The sequence below is a fragment of the Carcharodon carcharias genome, chromosome 14 (genome assembly GCF_017639515.1).
Source record: "Carcharodon carcharias isolate sCarCar2 chromosome 14, sCarCar2.pri, whole genome shotgun sequence".
NCBI lineage: Eukaryota > Metazoa > Chordata > Chondrichthyes > Lamniformes > Lamnidae > Carcharodon > Carcharodon carcharias.
This window is the reverse complement of record NC_054480.1, coordinates 847,952-868,617: the sequence shown is the minus strand read 5'-3', so window position 1 is coordinate 868,617 and position 20,666 is coordinate 847,952. Positions and strand designations below refer to the sequence as shown.

Here is a 20,666-nt window from a genome sequence, read left to right as displayed (position 1 = left end):
AAGCCTGAGGGTGAATGTTTGAGACTTGCCTTCTTTGCTTCGACTTCACCAGGCAGTGACTCTCTTTGTCGCAAGGTATAGTAAAATCAAGAACTCAGTCCTTTTAAACACATTTGCAGTTTTTGCTACACAAGAGGGAAGCTTCACCCAAAGGCCAAGTAGCTCAATAGCTTGAGTTCTGGGTCTGGATTTTGATTTCAGCAGAGACATAATTAGCATACTATCATTCCGAGTTGGACAAAATACTGAGGTGCAAAATGGTATAAGTTCTCTCAGGCAGGACTCTGACTATTTAATGCTCCTAGCTGCTCTGGTTATGTTGCTGCAATGTGCTGCGAACAGAGGAAAACCTAATCTAATTGTACAGCCATAAAGTTGCTTTTCCCCTCCTACCTGTTCACTTATTTTATTGGCTCCTCTTCTAAAGGGAGTTCTTTTTATTTGTTCTTGGGAAATAGGTGTCACTGGCTGGGTCAACATTTATTGCCCATCCCTAATTGCCCTTGAGAAGGTGGTGGTGAGCTTCCTTCTTAAACCGCTGCAGTCCATGTGGTGTAGGTACACCCACAGTGCTGTTAGGGAGGGAATTCCAGGAGTTTGACCCAGCGACAATGAAGGAACGGCGATATATTTCCAAATCAGGATGGTGAGTGACTTGGAAGAGACGTTGTAGGTGGTGGTGTTCCCATGCATCTTCTGCCCTTGACCTTCTAGGTGGTAAAGGTCGTGGGTTTGGACGGTGCTGTTGAAGGAGCCTTCACCAGTGGCTCCAGGTTGTTCGATAATGGTGCACTACATGCTCATTGATTGAATTGAATTCCATGGGGTCTGCTCTCTGAACTTCGGTTGTTCTTTTAGAGTTATAATCGTCCACAGTTACCTCATTATGTAGTAAGAAAAGCCACAATTGTGTTAGTCTAGCTTCGACAAACCTGCTGAAGCGTCAGCTGCACACAACTTGCAGAACCATCTACTAAAACCAGAAACACATATAACAGTTCGGCAACACAAAGTTCTAATTTAGGAATAGTCATTCTTTAGTTAGTTGCAATTGAAGGTGAGAACATTGGCTACAACAAGTCACTTGGGAGGATTCTTATTCTGATCGTTCTGTTGCTTTCGGAAACTTTTGTCAGTCCATCAATAAAAGGTTTAAACAAGAGGAAACTCAAACCATAGGAAGAATGAACTTGTATTTATATAGCAACTCTCACAACCTCAGGGTGTCCCAAAGTGCTTTACAGCCATTGAAGTTAAGTCACTATCATAATATAAGAAATGCAACAGCCATAACAAACTCCCACAAACAGCAGTGCAGTAATGACCTGATAATCTGTTTCAGTGAGCTTGGTTTACAGATCAATATTAGCTCCAGGATCACAGGGAAAACTCCCCTTCTCTTGTTGACATAGCACAACAGGACCTATCTCCCCAAAGTCTGTCCACCATCTACAAGACACAAGTCAGGAGTGTGATGGAATACTCCCCACTTGCCTGGATGAGTGCAGCTCCCACAACTCTCAGGAAGCTTGACACTGTCCAGGACAAAGCAGCCCGCTTGACTGGCACCACATCCACAAACGATCACTCCCTCCACCACCGGCTCACAGTAGCAGCAGTGTGTACCATCTACAAGATGCACTGCAGGAATTCACCAAGGCTCCTAAGGCAGCACCTTCCAAACCCACGACCATTACCATCTAGAAGGACCAGGGCAGCAGATAAATGGGAACGCCACCACCTGGAAGTCCCCCTCCAAGTCACTCACCATCCTGACTTGGAAATATATCACCATTCCTTCACTGTCGCTGGGTCAAAAATCCTGGAACTCCCTCCCTGACAGCACTGTGGGTGTACCTACACCACATGGACTGCAGCGGTTCAAGAAGGCAGCTCACCACCACCTTCTCAAGGGCAACTAGAGATGGGCAATAAATTTTGGCCTAGCCAGCGATGCTCAAACCCCATGAACACATTTTTTAAAATTCCAGCCAAAAGGAGGGGTAAGGCCTCAATTTATTGTTCATTTGAAAGATGGGTCCCTCAAATAGAACTGATTCTCTTAGTAACACATTGAAATGTCAACTGAGGTTATGTACTCAACTCTGATGGAGTGGGTCTTAAACCCACAACCTTCTGACTCAGAGGTGAGATTGCTACCCACTGAACCACAACTAATAGATGTAGATTAATAAGACATTTATAAGTTAAAAAATAGGTTAACCTGGTTTATTGTGAAACTTTGAATACAATAGTCTAACTGTTCCGTTTATTTATATGGGTCATGTTTGAAAACTGTCAAACTATGAACCTTATCACCCATTGGATTGCTGAAACTCAAAATTGTACTCAGTGCTGTCAAACTGAGTCACTGCTTCTACCTTTCATTTTCTTGGATTTTTGGATGCGTTGTTCCCCATTCTTGGCAGGTAGGGTAAGATAGGTCTTAGCCCACGTCCAGTCCCCTCATCAATCTCTCTTTGAAAGTAGAAACTAGGAGTAACTCCAGATAATGCCCCATCAATTTGATCTTCCTGTAGAAAAGGTAATGGAATACTCCTTGCTGTCTCTTCCTTGGAACACAGCTGAGTTCGAGAACTGCACCTCTGCAGGATCAAGGAATGAATCCATGACCTAACCATACCGTTTTGAACTCCAATTATCCCTCTCACTGAAACTGGTCACCACTTTCCGTTTAATTTTCACATTCTTTGACATCAAGAGATTTCATGGCTGGCTACAGGCAATAAAACTCAGAATTAGGATTGACCCTTGAAGTCCTACACAGTTAATATCAGGACACTGTTGTTCTTTATCATAGAGAAGTACTTTTAAGCTAATGGTAAGCATTTAAAGAAATAACCTGCAATTGTAAAATTGGAATGAAAGGGTAAAGCTTTGTGAAGTTTTTTGAAGAAAGCTAAGTGTTTATGTAGACCAGGTATAGGGCAGAAGGTGTGTCGCAAGCAGTCTTTCTTTCAAGAGGATGTTGTGTTATTTTTAGCAATTATATATAGCTAGTGGTAGGTGTTACACCATTTCAGTACTTGCAGCTTGTGACAATTCAACACTCATTCGATTTCCATACCTTTAATGAGAGAAGTGCAGTGAAGCCAACACCAGACCTTTGTTACATTTTTATCTGGTGCTTTTGCAGGTAAGTGATGGGCATGTTGGGTAATCAATGTTTGGTTATGTTGTCTTAATGAGTTTGGATGTGATTTATGTTTTGCTCATCACTGTAGCTAATTTGCCGCAATTTTTTCTAAGTGGGAGTTTTCCAGCAATGTTCCTTGATCACATTGATCTGTAAACCCCAATACTGAGATCTAGTTGGTTAGGATGTAGCCAGTCTGGTTGAGAAACTACTAAAATCAGCTTCAATGATCCTGGAATAAAGAGGAACTATTCACCCTTGACTTCTTGTCTTGTTGGCCTTGATCCATGTTAGAAAAGCACATTAGGTGAAGACGAGAAAAGTCTTCATTTTAATATCTCCTAGTTGATAAGCTCACCAACAATCTCTGTACAAGGTTTTCGTATGAAGAATGATTGCAAGGTCTCAAAGGGCTGCCAATATCCATGGGATTATACCTCACAATTAGCCTTGAACGTTAGGAACTGGAGCACAGAAAGAGCCATCACTATCAGTGGAGGGAAAGAGAGGCAAGGGGCAAAGTCTAGATGGGAAAAAATTAGAGTGATGCTGTGATCACCGAGAAAAAACACTTATTATCTGACTGCAGTTAAACAACATGTAGAGATTGTTCTACCCTGGCACATATTGCATCAAGCTTGTTCAAGGCTTTGTTTTACTCTGTTAATAAGTCCAGCCAAAATACTTGTCAACATTATCTCTGACAAGCAACATAGATTTCCCTCATTTTCAATTGTAATGAAATCAAGCACTTTGCAGATATATGATTTATGCCACAGTTACATTATCCTCTTGGTGTTAATGCAAGGCAAACTTTTGTTGCAGAAATACCAAGTTTGATGTTGATAATGAGACCAGGGGGACAGAGAGACCTGGGGGGTGTATATACACAAATCTTTGAAGGTGGCAGGACAATTTGATCAGGATGTTAAAAAAGGCTTACAGGATGCTGGACTTTATGCATAACAGTTACAAAAGCAAGGAGGTTATCATGCACCTTTATAAATCATTGGCTAAGCCTCTACTGTGTTCAATAGTGGGCACTGCAATTTAAGAAGGATGTCAAGACCTCGGAGAGGGTACAGAGGAGATTTACTAGAATGGGGCCAGGGGTGAGAGACTTCAGTCAATGTGGAGAGACTGGAGAAGCTGGGACTGTTCTCCTTAGAGCAGAGAAGGTTAAGGGGAGATTTAATAGAGGTGTTCAAAATTATAAAGTATTTTGATAGAGTGAATAAGGAGAAACTTTCCATTTGCAGGTGGGTCAGTAATCAAAAAGACACAGGTTTAAGAACATTGGTAAAAAATTTGGTAGAAAAATTAGATGTCTTTTTTTTAACCTGTTGAGTTTTTATGATCTGGAATGTGCTGCTTAAGAGGTTACTGGTGGAACCAGATTCAAAAGCGATTTTTAAAAGGAGATTACATATAAACTTGATAAGAGGACATTAGGGGTTTGGCTATGATGCAAGCGTAGGACAGTGGGACCAATTGAAGAATTCTTTCAAAGAGCCAGCACAGGCATGATGGGTGAATGGCCTCCTTCTGTGCTGAATGGTTCTATGATTTGGAAGAGGCAGCCCAGCCCCAACATAGAATTGTGGTCAGTTCCCAGATCCCCTCTGAACTTTAATAAGATTAGGACATTTTTTGCAATTATTATTAATTTGGTCATATCGTGAGGTCTGTAAGCAGTGCTGTGTGTTAGCATCAGAAAGAAACTTGATCTTCTTCCCCTCAAGCAGGATGATAGCAGGCAATTTGCTGCATCCAGGCTATCTGGCCAGCTGGTGAGTGCAACTAGAAAGTTATTTATTGTCCATCCTTTGAGAAGGTGGTGGTGAGCTGCCTTCCTGAACCACTGCAGTCCATGTGGTGTAGGTACACCCACAGTGCTGTTAGGAAGAGAGTTCCAGGATTCTGATCCAGTGACAATAGAGCAAGTTTTAACGATTATTAAATTAAGAATTAAAAAAAACTCTAAACAAAAATCTTAAAAGATTGGATTCCAAATGCTTGCAAATGTAGCTAAATTTCAGGAGTGAGCTTTAAAAACTATCCATGTCTCTCACCTTAATCCCCATGAGTCATTGCAAAATCGTACCAAAAGGTCAGATAATCTAGGCAAAGATTGCACGGTTCCTGGAAAATCAAGCTGAATATTAATTGCCAAACAGGAACATTGCTGTCATTTAGATATAATTGGTAATGACTGTAAGTGAGAAGCTATCTCACTTATTACACACAACGTAAATGCAAAATGCATGTTGTAACTCAAGAGTTAGAATTGTGCCACTTCAGAACGGGTATGACCCAGATATAAAGCAGACGTAAACTGCCCTCCTGCAGCTCTCTTGGAACAGAGAGGCGACAGGTTTAGGCTGAAACGAGTTGTTCTGTACGGTATCTGGAAGTGCATGATGCGGATACTGGGCAGCTGAAATAGGAATGATTCATTCTCAAAACTGAGCCTCCTTAATCAGCAGATACTTGTTTTTAAATAAACATTTGTTGAACGATATAAAAATAAGATCCAGTGACTTTGAGGAGTTAAGTTTCCAGGACCTGGGTGGGAAGAGCTGTATAAATCTCTCGTGACTTTTGATGCTTCATTTTTCTTGAGGCTTCCATGTCCATTTAGTTGTGCCTCCTATCCAACTGAGTATCTTCAGTGTATAGTTCATGAACTTCCCATCTGTTCCTCAGAATTAGCGAAACACAGTCGAACTGGACATCACTTAAAATACAAATACTTTGTACTTCATTTGTGCTTTAAATATTTGCATAAAGAATTAAATATCCTCCTCTTGTTAAATATATTAAATACCCCTGTTGGCAGAATGGGGATGTGGTCCACAGAATATAACTTGTTAGGTTTGCATGTAACGCGAGGCTGGTTTTGTTGATTATTTTTAAGGAGAAATATTACAGTATCACTTTTGGAAGATTTGCCCACCCTGCTTCACTTCACCCTATCGGCCAAATGAGGCGGGAGAGCCAATTGGTGGCCAATGGCCTGGAGAATTGAGAAATACAAAAAGCAGTTGAGGTAAAATACACAAGTGGGCAGAGCAGTGGCAGGTGAAGTTCAATGCAGATGGTGTAAAGCCCTACACATTAGAAGGGAAAACAAAGACAGCACAAGCAGTTCACAAATTATGCTGAAATACTAAAGGATACAATTAAAAGAGACTTGAGAATCTGGGTCACCTGAATACTCAAAATACCCAAGTGTTGTGGAGCACAAATCAAAAAAAGTGAATAGAATACTGAGCGTAGATCAGCTACATGGAAGGACCTTTACTGTGCTGTAAATTCTACGTAGTCCTATGAGCTGTACAGTAGGGTATGTTAGAGAAAGGTACAATCAAACTGAATAGTACTATAGTCAGCCAACAAAAAAGGAAAGATTGCGTTGCATTTATATAGCTCCTTCCATGACCTCAGCGCTTTACAGACAATGACGTAACCTTGAAGTGGGATGTAGAGAATGCCTTGAATACTCTGTCGAAGTTTAGTCACCCTAACACACAATTGTGTGAAGCACCTTTGGATTAATTCTGAGGTCAAAACTCTGAGTTGTGGGGCTAGGTGGGGTTAACCTTAAAAAAGAGGCAACTGCGAGGCGCTGATTAGATATTCTGGTAATGGTGTTTAAAGTGTGTGCCTGGAAAATTATTTCTAACTAAAATGGTGACTATAGGAAAGTGCAAAATTGTGAAAGGCAAATTTAGAACTGATATCAGAAGACACTTAGTCACACAAAGAGTGATCAATACTCAGAATGTACTCACATAGAGGCAAAGATCATGCAATTATTCAAGGAACATTAAACACCACACTTGGGGCGAGGAGCTGAAGGGCTGTTCTGCATGGATGAACTAAGATGAGCCAAATAGCCCTTATCTTTATTACTCTTGTGGATGACCATCTAGTAGACCAGAACAAATTCTCCCAACTGCTCAGCTATGTCAGTGGCCAGCATTGGTTTTCTGAATAAGGTATAGCCAAGACGTGAATTATTAATTTTAGGAATGGACAATTTATCATTAATAATTGATGTTCTTCAGAGTTTATTCTCAATTCTAAGACTGTAATGGTCCTGCATTATCTCAACAATTGACACCCACCAGAACCTCACAACTAGCACCCACAGCTGCACCGTTGCTATCACATCCATTTTACCAGCTGTATCTTCATGAACGAGTTTGCCAAGTTGGCATTAATTAAGCTTGATTGTTTTGCTATCCACTGGATCAACATGTAGTTTTCTGTTTCCATCAGAGAGAAGCGACCTTCATCCTCTCTGCCTTGATTGGGTTCCCTTTAACACCAAAAAGGTCACGCAGGTTAAAGGACAATATTCTAACACACTGTGACATGAGTCACTTTGGGAAGTGGGAAAGCTAATCACATTGACGGAAAGCAAGAATGAAAAAAATTGGGTCAACTGCCTCATGGGGCTGTTAAAAGCTGCTCCAATCAGTTATAAAAGATTCATGCACTTTAAAAACAAAAGGACATTGGCTAATGCTTTTCCCCAGTTGTTTTCCATTGTGAGTTAAGTTTACAGCATCTGACAGTGTGCAGCAGTTATGTTCAGTGTGATAAATGTGTTCCGGCGATACCCTTATGCTTTGTTTCTGAAATCGTAATATCTAACAATGCTGTAAGAAAGTTGCTTAACCTGCCGAGGATTTCCAGCATTTTCTGTGTTCATTTCAGAAACAAAAGGTTGCTGGAAGTGTTTTTTTGTGTGTGTGTGTTTGTGTGTGTGTGTGTGTGTGTTATACAGTGGAGTTTTCAATTTATTTTCTTTATTGTTTCTCGGATGTGGGGGTCACTAGCAAGGCCAACATTTGTTGCCCCATCCCTGATTACCACAGCTGAGTAACTTGCTTGGCCATTTAGGGCAATGGAGGGCATCTAAGGGTCAGCCACACTGCTGTGGGTCTGGAGTCACACATAGTCCAGACCAGGGAAGGACAGCAGATTTCCTTCCCTAAAGGACTTTAGTGAATCAGATGGGTTTTTAATGATGGTGGTTTCATGGTCACCATTACTGAGAATAGTTTTCAATTCCAGAATTGTTATTTCTTAAAAATATAATAACTTTTTCCATTTTTTTTTATTAATCGAATTTAGATTCCACCAGCTGCCATGGTGTGATTTGTACCCATGCCCTCATTTCTACCTCTCTTTAGCTCTGAAGAAGAGTCATGATGGACTCGAAACATTAACCCTGTTTCTCTCACTACACGTGCTGCCAGACTTGCTGAGATTCTCCAGCATTGTCAGTTTTTATTCCCCCAGAGTGTTAGCCTGGGTTTCTGGTGACACTACCACCGCGTCACCATCACCCCCACTTACTTAAACTGCATGTCACATTTCAAAGAAATTCTGGTTAAATACAATTTCGTGTCTGTAAATCTCCCTCTGGGTGGTTAGGAACCCTCCATCACTGGAAAATCAGTGCGAAGGTTTGTGATCTAATCCCACCGCTATATTTGCATAGAATATCCATTTTTGGATTCTATGTAAATTGCGCATTTTGGCCTTTGCTGGTGGGATCCCCTCTTTGAGTTTGAATTTAGTTTGAAATTAATGTAGGTTAATGGGTAGATTAATTAAAACATATTTTTCAAAAACGCTGCCTGGGAAACTGAGTAAAACCTGAAATGAGCGATGGGCTCGAAAGGTGCCGCAGCAACCTCGACTGAAATTGGGGGTTTCATCAGCATATTTCCGGCGACTATTATTCCCAAGTTATCCACACCAACGTTCAGTGGCGATGCACAGCTTCAGGTGTGTTGAAATCTGACCTCGGGTTAGTGCCTATTATGGGCAAGTTGGTATTACTCCTCGTTCGCACCATCTTGATGGCATTCTCAATAAGACTTTTGAATTAGTCTGTTCAAAAAAAACTATAATATTGTTCCAGCTACAGGAAAATATGTTAATTAAATACTTCACAGCCAGAGGAGAGGAATCTTTTGACCTATCTGAATTGGCAAGAATTGAACGAGAGACCCAGAGGTGAAAGGACAGTGTTCTAATACACTTCAGCACCTCAGCCCATCAGAGAGGACAGTGTCTCCTTTTGCCCCAGGGTTTAAACCCTGGTCCAAAATGAGATGGGTAATAATGTGCCACATGTTAAATGGATCCCAAACCAGATGGTGAAGTATGAATCTAGACACAGATCCTTTTTCTTGATAGTAGGTTTATTCACAGGATGCAGCATTCCGGATCTTTGCCTCCTACCTACCTATCCCCAGTGTCCCAGAAGTTCCTTTTTATACTCTTTTGCGTATACCAAGAAAACAAACTAACAAGCGAATAAATTGGCAGCCCCTTAAAGGGTCACTAACAAAAATCAAGTGTTTAAAATAAACTTATTTAAACTGAAGTAATATTTTGGCTTGAGATAATGTACTCCAGCCCCTGTGGTGCACACCAGTCAGAAAGAGGCTACCTCACATGATCTACAAACACATGGAACTCGGACTCTTTGCAGCTGCAGAAGATACAGGCAGCCTGGGAGTCCATGAACCATTGTAGTCATTTGTTGCATGGCTCTGCTACATGCAACAGCCTCCACACCAAATCCCAGTGGGGAAAAGGGGAGGATTCCAACATAAAAAGCCTCCCAACGGGGGTCCCCACTGTCCCTTTTTATACTGTTTGAGCAAAACAAATAACTAATTAAACAAATTAACTGGTTCACAAGTGAACAAATTGGTAGCCCCTTAAAGGGACACTGCCTCAAATAATAAAACTTTAAAGGAAATTTAAGAAAATTAATTTAAAATAACATTCCCGGGGCTGATGATGCACTCCAGCCCCTGTGGTGTCCACAGGTCACTGAAGGTCATCCTCTTTTTATAATCTTGCTTGTAAAACAAATGTAAACTAGTTAACTAATTGGAAACCACTTAACGGAGCACTGTGACAAAAAGGTCTTTCAAAAGAAACTTACCAATTTAAATTAAAATATGGCTTTTGGGCCTGATGTTGCACTCCTTGGGGCTGATGTTGCACTCCTTGGGGCTGATGTTGCACTTCTCGGGGCTGATGTTGCACTCCTTGGGGCTGATGTTGCACTTCTTGAAGCTGATGTTGCACTCCTTGGGGCTGATGTTGCACTCCTTGGGGCTGATGTTGCACTTCTCGGGGCTGATGTTGCACTCCTCGGTGCTGATGTTGCACTTCTCAGGGCTGATGTTGCACTTCTCGGGGCTGATGTTGCACTCCTTGGGGCTGATGTTGCACTCCTTGGGGCTGATGTTGCACTTCTCGGGGCTGATGTTGCACTCCTTGGGGCTGATGTTGCACTCCTTGGGGCTGATGTTGCACTCCTTGGGCCTGATGTTGCACTCCTTGGGGCTGATGTTGCACTCCTCGGAGCTGATGTTGCACTCCTCGGGGCTGATGTTGCACTCCTTGGGGCTGATGTTGCACTCCTTGGGCCTGATGTTGCACTCCTCGGGGCTGATGTTGCACTCCTTGGGCCTGATGTTGCACTCCTTGGGGCTGATGTTGCACTCCTCGGAGCTGATGTTGCACTTCTCGGGGCTGATGTTGCACTCCTTGGGGCTGATGTTGCACTTCTCGGGGCTGATGTTGCACTCCTTGGGGCTGATGTTGCACTCCTTGGGGCTGATGTTGCACTCCTCGGGGCTGATGTTGCACTCCTTGGGGCTGATGTTGCACTCCTTGGGGCTGATGTTGCACTCCTTGGGGCTGATGTTGCACTCCTTGGGGCTGATGTTGCACTTCTCGGGGCTGATGTTGCACTCCTTGGGGCTGATGTTGCACTCCAGCCCCTGTGACACCAGCAGAGACTGCCTGTTCCCTCTCCGGGGTCACCCAGGTGTGGATGTAGCTGAGGAAGAGCAGAAAGCTGTTGGATCTAATGACCCCCTCCGTGGCTTGCTGCCTGGTCCTGTTAATGGCCACCTTGGCCTGGCCCAGCAGCAACGCTGAGTGTCTTGCTAGGCCATTTTGGAGGGCAGTTAAAAATCAACCACATTGCTCAGGGTCTGGAGTCACGTGTAGGCCAGACCAGTTCAGGGCGGGACGATTTCTTTCCCTAAAGGACATTAGTGAACCAGATGGGTTTCAATGACAATTCGTAGTAGTTCCATGAGCACCATTGCCGAGACGACTTTTCAGTTACAGAATTATTATTCTTTAAAATTTATTTAATCTAAATTTCACCCGCTGCCATTTGAACCCATTCCCCCCAAAGCATTAGCGTGGGTGTCTGATTGACTGACCCAGTAACATTACCATTACACCACCATCGCCTCTGTCCCCTCACCCACCTACTTCATAATATTACATCACATCTCCAGCAGACCCACCATGAACAGGACTCGAATCTCCGTGGGGAAATCGCAACGGATTTCAAACTCACACATTAACACGCGGCCATCCCTTTTTATAAAACCCATTAACAAATAAGCCAGTCAACTAATTGTAAACCCCTTAAAGGGGCACTGTAACAAAAGCACAAAACTATAAAGAGAACTTAACATATTAAATTAAAATGTCGCCAGGGCCGATGATGCCTCTCAGCCCCCGTGGTGCCCACCTGGACCTGCTAAAGGCCACTCGGCAAGGCCCAGGTACAGGCTAACAAGGAGATCCCCCACCCTGCCCACATCCCCTCCACACCAGGTGACCTAAGGTTAGGAGTGTGGGGCTGAAGTGCAACCAAAACTTGAGAAGCAGCCCCCTTCAACAACCAAACAAGGGCAGCAACCTCTCACAGTTTATGTATACATGGAACACAGACCCCTCGAGGCTGCAGAAAATCATCCCTTTTTATTTGTGCTCAAGGTTCTTAAACAACCAATACTTCCATTTGTTTATCCTTAATCTTAACAATACAATTAATATAACATTAACATCACATTGTAGTGATCAGCCTCCCATCGGAAAAAAAGAGTGTGCCTTCATTCTTCTGCATGTACTGGATTCAAATACAGATCCCAGCAGGTAAAAGGATCTGGATTGTTGTAGAGTTGAATTTCCAGGCAACTTCTCTTAGTGGAAACATTGAGCTTTATTTACAAGACAGCATCAGCAGCTACATGTGTGCATCAAACTATGTGACTAAAGAAGAACCCTGTCCCTAGAGGTTCCCCGTGCTGCTAACCCATTGGTTTACACAGATCATGTGATCTTACAGGATTATTCTTAAAGCTGCTGTCCCACGTTTATCAAAACTATAATTACTACATTCCTCCCCCTTCAACTTTTCTGTTCATTTTCTATTTATAAGGATATTTATCTCATGACATCACAATATTTACACAAGTCATGAAATTACAAGTTCAGTCTTTCAGGTGGTTTCCTGATCCGTCTGGGATGTCACAGCTCCACAACTTCAGAGTCTTCGACAGGAAACACAATCTCTGGAACCACATTAACATCATTAGACACAGGCAGTTCAGTGTCTTTCCACTCTGACAGAGACATCGGGCATGTCTGTCCTTGGTTGAGCAACTTCAACAGGAACCATAGGTTCAGCAATGGTTACAGGTGGAACATCATTTTGTTGGGGTATCTTCCTTCTTAACTGATCCACATGCTTACAGGTGATCTGGTCCTCCACTTCCACGTGGTACAACAATGGTCCGGTCACAGAGCTTACTTTACCAGGTAACCACTTTGGTCCCCCATTGAAATTCCTTATGTATACTGTTTCTCCAACAGTAAATTGTCGCTTAACCTTCCCCTCCAAATTAGGAAATATTAGTCTTGTCCGAAGACAGTGCCTCATCAGTAATTCTACATCCTCTTCCTACATGTTCTCTTCGTTCTACCACAGAGTTTAGTCTCGGACTTTTTTTTTACTTCACCATTGGCCAGACTTCTCTCAAGTGAAATCTCAACTTGTCTTAGTTCAGTAGTTGAGCTCCCCATGATTTCATTATCCACTTACATCTTGGAAAGTTCTATGTTTTTTGCTTTCAAAACCTCTTTAGCTTCATTCAGCTGATTCTTCAGCTCTTCTCCCTCCTTCATATATCTGTTGGCTTCCTCCTGGAACCTTGAACATTGCTGCATCTTCTCTGCCAACTGGTTCTTCAGTTTGTTCAGAGTGATGTTAAATCCTTCCTGCTTCTCTTTGTAATTTTCCAGTTGTACAAACTTTGACCTGAGGGATCCTTGTCACGTGTGACGGTCTTTCAACAGGTTTTCCTCTTCTTTGTGAAATTCACTCACTTCATCTGGAACTCTGTAATTCAGCAGAGTCTCCTTTAGTTTCTTCTGCTGTTCTCCCATGTCGTTGTTTATGACAGTCTTCATTTCCTCAGGTTGCTGAATGTTTACACACCCCTTTTTCATCCGGTTGTGGTCCTTGGACCCTCCAGGCTCTTTCTGAAGTACCTTGCCTTGTTCCTTTTCCAACTCAGGAACTCTTCCAGCTTCCTTTCGAAATCTCACCGGCCAATCAAGGTCAATTTCCCTCAACTAATTTCGAACTAGAAGGCTTGCCTCCTACTACAATCACCGGTAGTTATGTTGTTTGGTGTCAATGATCAACAGTTACTCTGTTGATACTTTTTACCTGGATTTCTTCGCCTGTGTACGTTTTCAATTTGGCTGACGTCTGTTGCAAATGTAATTGTTGATCACCTTTATTTAAATATCTGAAAGTGTGTTCTCCTGTGACATTGGTAGAAGCACCGGTGTCTATGTCTGTTTTTAAGGGTTTACCATTTAATTTACTATTTACCATTTTACCATTTACCATTAATTGCCGACTGCAGGGGCTCAAGGAGAAGGCACATAGCCATCTTCTCGGGGCAATAATTAAGGGTTGGGTAATAAGTGCCCACCTGGTCAGCGATGCCCACATCCCCAACACGGATTTATTTTTTTAACAAAAAGGTCACGTGGGTGAAAGGTTATAAGGAGAACTGGGCTCGGGGTGCAACAGTTAAATTCAGTTTCTTCACATTTCACTAGCTGCCTTTGTATCCATCATTAGTTAGAATGGATTTGAATATTTCAATTCATTTCATGTATCTTGTAACGAGAGTGAAGGGCTACGACATAACTGATGTAATCAGGATAAGAAGATTGAATCAGTGGTGAAAACCAGTCATAGTGAATGTACACATGAAAAATTACGATGTGGAGATTGTTTTAACGGTATGTTCGAACGCAAGATTCCGCTGTGCAAAGAGATAGAAACAAAGGCCCTGACATTAAGCAGATCAAGAGAGACTATGATTGTTTAATGCAAAAAAAAGTATTCAGGGAAAAAAATTACACAATGACAAATGATAGGGAGAGAGGAAAAGATCACCTCCGATTAATAGAGCAATTTCTGTGTGGGAACAGTGCAGAAACAGGCTAATGGAAGGTCATAAAAGATAATTAAACATGGCATGTGGAAAAAATTGCCACACAAACCCTGAGGCAGCTGTGGTATGAGAAAAACAGGGAGATATGGATGATGAGGGAGTGTAACCAGAAGGGCTGCAAGACCAGCACTAAACAAGAGAGAAAAATGAGATGAGCAATGAATCAAAAAGATAAAATAGAAGATAAATATAATTTTGCCTTTAAGATGGCAACAAACTGGATATTTAATAGGGGTGACAACTGAACGCAAGGAGTAAATGCTGATTGCTACGCTCGGTACTTACCCTGAAAGGTGACTCTAAAAAAACTGTATTGGAGAGATCCTGCTTAAACTAGCTCCGTGTTCCACTCATTGAAATAAAGCCCAGCATTTAACTGGCCTCTGGCCTCAGGAGGTCCCAAAGTGCCTCACAACCAATTAATTACGTTTTGAAGTGCAGTCACTGGTGTTGTGAGGGGAAATGTGGTTGTCAGTTTGCGCAGAGCAAGGTCTCACAAACAGGTAAATGAGCAACTGTTTTAGTGATGTTAGGTGATGTTAGTGATGTGAGGGGTTAATAGTGGGTAAAATAACACGAGAAATTCCCTGCCTTCCTTCACCTAGTGCCATGAGATCTTTTATGAGAGGGCGGGCAGGGTCTCAGTTTAACATCTCATCCGAAAAACAGCAGCTTCAACCATGCAGCACACCCTCAGCATTGCACTAAAACGACTGACTGTGTTAGATGCTTAAGTCCCTGGAGTGGGACATGAAGACATGGCCTTCAGACTCAGAGGTGAGAGTGATACCCACTGAGCCACTAGCGAGCACTAGACTAAAATTGAAACCCGTTGCACCTACACTCGTTGTCGTTTCTGCTCTGTCAATGACAGAATTCTCACACTGGGCTTGTTATTATTCACTAAACAACAGACCAATGCATGACTTGGTTGCATAACTGAGGTGTCCAGAGTGACAGATTTCATCGTAAGTAGGAGTTGAGTAAAGTCCTTTTCAATTTTATCAAATAGTTGTTGGTGAGTTTAGCTGTCTAATTTAGAGAATCCTTCAGTACCTCTCTTGTCGTGTTGATGAGAAACATGAAGTGGATATTGGATTCAAGCAGGTTTTACGTGACCCCACTTGAGCGAGAGTATTTGCTGAATATTTTGTTCTCGTCTCTCTCTTCAGAATGGTTAAAGATTCTGATGTAAAATTTCACAGGTGCCAGGAGTATCCTGAGGGGAGGCATTCTAAATGCATGAATTTAGATTTTTAGCGGGGGGGTGCAGTTTTAACACGGCTGAACAGGGTGGGAGGAAGGGGGTTGTCAGTGGATCGGGTGTAGGTGAGCAGATAAATGGGCAAAGAATTCCAACGCAGCCTCCAAATCTCCACTTCCAGGTTTTACAGAACAGACAGCTAAACCTGCACGCTGGTGTTTGAAATATGCTAACAAGCTGGAAGCCTCATATTTAACTGTGGTCTCAGGAATCCCAGTGGCTGCGGACAGACAAGAGCAGCTTTGGGGAGATCTCCTTGTAGATCAGGAGAAGCACAAGTGCTTCCTCCAGGGTCTCCGAGTTCCTCTAACATACGACGGCCCCCCCCACACCCCACCCACCCCAATCAGGGGTAGGAGCTATGTGGTTGTGCAGCCTGCTCCAGAGCTCTCCCCACCCATATGGAAGCCAAGCCTGCCAATCAGGCTGATTTCCAGCTAACCTGTCAATGGCAGAAGCCACCCATACTGTGGTATCAAAACTCCAGTGCATGCGAGGATAGCTAGGCTTCCCGGTTTCCTGCGAGCCACTGGACCCCCACATTCTCAAACTCCCAAATCGACTCTGGCTCCCAAGCGTGTCGGTCAGTAAAAGTTTCACTGCTTTGGTGGTAACAGAGGGATACCTGACATATCGGCATGAGTGTGGCAATGATCCCAGAGATCGACCGGTGCCGATGATGGAGACATACCCTGGGCCTGAGCCAGCATTGCTAACAGTATTAATTGGGGCTACGTCCTGGCCCTGTTCAGCCACTATAATGGGAAGTACCCCTGCCTTATCTGTACCATCAGGTATACCCGTCTATTAAGGAAATGCTCTGAACCCACAGAAAGAGGAAGTTTGTATGTTGGTAGGACCCAGTCAGTGAGGAAGAGTTCGGTCAACAAACGGTTGAACTGATAACCTGCTCTTAAAGATTTTTAAATGGATGTGATTTAAGATATTTAAATCTCTTGTGAAGCTAAGATACATCTGTTGCAGAATGTACAAACCGTCACTTGATGAAAATAACAAACTAGATGAAATGACGATTTTGGGGAGTTCATTCAGAATTTAGCTCTTGTAATAGTAATCTTTCATTAAAAGCAAAGTAAATAGCGTTTTATCTGCATGAAGCTCTGATAGAAAACTGCTAAAGTACACAGCCCTGATAGTTGAGTTACAGAGGTGCAGGAAGGAAGTGTCTTCTGCACAGGGATGGGTTTGTTTTTATCACAGAGTGATTTTTGAGAAGGCTCGGGGCAAGGGAGACAAAGGCTGGTAATGTGATGAAGAGAAGGGAGAAAGCACTAACACCATCTCCCCTTCCCCTCACCCTCCCCAACTCCAGCATTGCCTCTGATCGAGTGTAGGAGTAAACTGCCAACACCTGATGGTGGGCAATAACAATTTTGCCATGTGTGTCTCGCAGGCACCATGATGTCCAAAGAGAATGGAAAGAAAAGACAAGTAAACACGAATGAGATGCTTGCGCCAAAATTTGTTTTTCAAAGTGGGTAGGATGAAGGAAAGACTGAGGGGTGGTGGGGGGTTGGGGGGGGGGGGGTGAATGGACAGTTTTGTAATTCTGTGGAAAAAATACGGTAGTGTACAAGACAATGCAGAGTCTTTGCTTTTCACATAATTGAGAATGCAGCAAAGAGCAAGAACATGTAGGATGGTCTGGTTTGGGCCTAGAGGGGAATGAGAGGAAAGTTCAGAATGACAATGATCATAATTGTATTGATTAGATCAGGAGAAACTAAAGGGCCTGATGAGAGAGAACAAGGTTCTACATACAACTGGCCTTCAAGCAAGAGTCACTCAAGGTCAAATTGGCAAAAGACTGGAGATAGAATAAAACAAAATCTTTTATTTTACTTCCATTATCTTACTTGAAATATTTGTTATTAAGTCAGAGAGGATGCAATAATTCTGGAATGAGCTTATCATTTTATTTTGAGATGGGTTGTGAGGCACCCGGTATGAAATCATTTGTTTATATTATACAATGTCCAATAAAACCTTGAATCTACTGCTTTAATTTAGTTTTTATATTTTGCCACCTTGCCGTTATGAAATCCTCACAAATTACTTATTTTTGATGGGTTTTCAATGTGACCTTTTTTCTATCCTTTTTGTTGGTGGTTGCCTGCTTTCTGAACACCTCAACATGTACCAGTCTTGGCTTATCTATCAAACTATATGGCCGAGATGCTGAATGTATAAATGTGTAATGCCTGGGTCTTTTAATGAGAATGCATGTCCTACACACGACTCTGTGCTGTGTGCTAACTCCATAATCCTTACTGATGAGGATAATGTAACATCTGTAGTCTAATAAATGGACTGCATCCAACAAATGACCTGAGTCTTGGTCCCCATTGTCACTTGGTGGTATGTGGTCAGATCACTTGTAGAGTCATTTAATTACAGGAACAGCTGCGTCTTTAAAACCCTTTGCCTGGCTTGTTCTGATGCTTTTAGATTGTGGAATTAGGCCACACTGTCTCATTGTCATTGTAGCCCTGATACCACTTATTTGCCCTTTGCATTTATTAAATGCCATGTAATATAGAGGGAACAAGCCTCACACCAGGAAGAACAAGGAGGGGAATTCCACTGAGTGCAAAATGAATTCCTGAATTTAAATACAACAGTGTAGATATAGATATAGAATTGAAAAGTAGGGATGTTATGTTAAATCTGTATCCAACCTTGGTTAGACCACACTTAGAGCACTGTGTGCAGTTCTGGTCACCGTATTATAAAAAGGATAGGGAGGCACTGAAGAGGGTGCAGAGAAGATTTAGAAGGATGATCCCAGAAATACCTGACATACTAGGTCCCTTCTTTTGAAAAATAAAGGCTGAGGGGTGACCTGATAGAGGTCTTTGATAGAGTGAATAAGAGGAAATGTTTCCTCTATTGGGGAAGTCCAGAACTAGAAGCTATCAATATCCGATAGTCACCAAGAAATCCAACATGGAATTCAGGAGAAACTTCTTCTCCCAGAGTGTGGTGAGAATGTGGAACTCACTCCCACAGGAAATGGTTGAAGAGTACAGTCATAGATACATTTAAGGGGAAAAAGGATAAGCATATAAGGGAGAAGGGAGTAGAAGGGTTACGATGGTAGATTTAGATGAGGAAAGATGGGAGGAGGCTCGAGTGGAGCATAAACACCAGCATGGACTGGATGGGCCGAATGGTATGTTTCTGTGCTGTTTATCCTGTGTAACTAGGGATGTTGTCTCAAGTGATGTCAGCAATAGAATTTGATGGTTTCTTGAATCATACAGCAGAGAAGGGGCCAATTCGGCACAGTGTGCCTGTGCTGACTCTTTGAAAGAGCTATCCAAATAGTCCCATTCCCCATGCCCTCACTATCGGCAGAATCATCCCAGAATTGCACCGTGTGGTAGCGGGTGTGAAAAACGATGTTTTACCCGCAGGCTGCAATGGTGGGTTTTTGTGCTGTATTGTCCGCTTCCCACCTCATTAATTATGCAGCCACAGGAAACACGCTGTCTCGCTGGCGGGCAGCCTCTGAATCACCCACCACACCGTTACCAAACCTTTTCCTCACTCTGGGTGCTATATCTAAACTGCAGCCCAGGACTGCTCCAGTGAAGACATGGTCCTGACAACCAAGAACAGTTCAGTGACCCATCACTGGAATGCCTTTGGGAGGCCCACTGTGATGTCCACCACCCCCACTCTGGCCACAGGAGGTCCAGCAATTTCACCAGTCCAGCTTGGGAGGTGATGGCAGTGGTGATCAGTGCCAATGCTGCACAGAAGAGGTTGGCCATCCAGTGCAGAGAGAGGATGAATGATCTCATCCATTCCACCAGGGTAAGGCAACCATCTCATCACTCTAAACTCACACACTCACAAACCCATCACACATTCACTGGCATCTCACTCACTGCCAGCTCAAGGGACATCACCACTCACTCTCTCACACACACACCCTCACATCTCCATCTGGCCTCATCTCCTCTGGAGACTGCCCTCCTCAGCCCTCACCATCTCGAGGCCACTTGCACAGATCAACATGTGCCCCCCCATACACACGGGCAGGCGGGTGGCACAGTGGTATTTTCACTGAAAGTATTCCAGAGACCCAGGGTAATGCCCTGGGGACCAGGTTCATAATCCCACCATGGCAGATTGTGAAATTTGAGTTCAATAAAATATCTGGATTTAAAGTCTGATGATGACCATGAAACTATTGCCGATTGTTGTAAAAACCCATCTGGTTCAGTAATGCCCTTTAGGGAAGGAAATCTGCTGTCCTTACCTGGTCTGGCCGACAGCAAAGTGGTTGACTCTTAAACACCCTCTGCACAAGGTAATCAGGGATAGGCAATAAATGCTGGCTTAGCCAGCGATGACCCCATCCAACCAATGAATAAAAAAAAATACCTCCCTTCCCCACTGCAGCCTCTTCCCTTGCCCTGAGGCCACTTCTCCCCCTCCCCCAAGCAGCTGTAACCCTACAGCCATTTGAAAAGCCATCCCTGCCTTAGGCCTGGTGTGGTAGGTAGAGACCTGCCGGTGAGCCCCCTAACAGTGATGTGGTGCTGCCTGTGAATCCTGGCCTGAAGCAAGGTCGGTAAACAAACCTCAAAGTCCCGAGTGAAGTGCAGCTCCCCAGGTGCATGTCGCTTATGTACAGTTGTGAAACACGTTGGTGTGCAATCACACCGACATGCCCGGACAATCCTGTGTGTGGGGGGATGATTCCGGCGAGCAGGACAGGGCTTATAATGAGATGCTAACGTATTGCAATTAGATTCCCAATGTGTGGCAGTGGGAAAGACAGCCCGCCATTGACGGGTGGAGCGGACAATCGCAAACTGGTTTCACGACG

General features: G+C 43.2%; 1 protein-coding gene across 5 annotated transcripts in view; it reads left to right on the top strand.

Annotated features, from left to right (window-relative positions):
* The window catches only part of tox2 (TOX high mobility group box family member 2), a 300,983-nt gene that overhangs the window by 115,878 nt on the left and 164,439 nt on the right, over positions 1 to 20,666 (top strand). The window contains exon 1 of one of the 5 annotated variants that reach the window (XM_041203727.1): positions 3,089 to 3,157. The exons of the other annotated variants lie outside the window; for them this stretch is intronic. The gene's annotated coding sequence lies outside the window, so the exon portion shown is untranslated. Of the gene's footprint in view, positions 1 to 3,088; positions 3,158 to 20,666 lie in introns of those variants that run through there. 5 annotated transcript variants of the gene reach the window in all.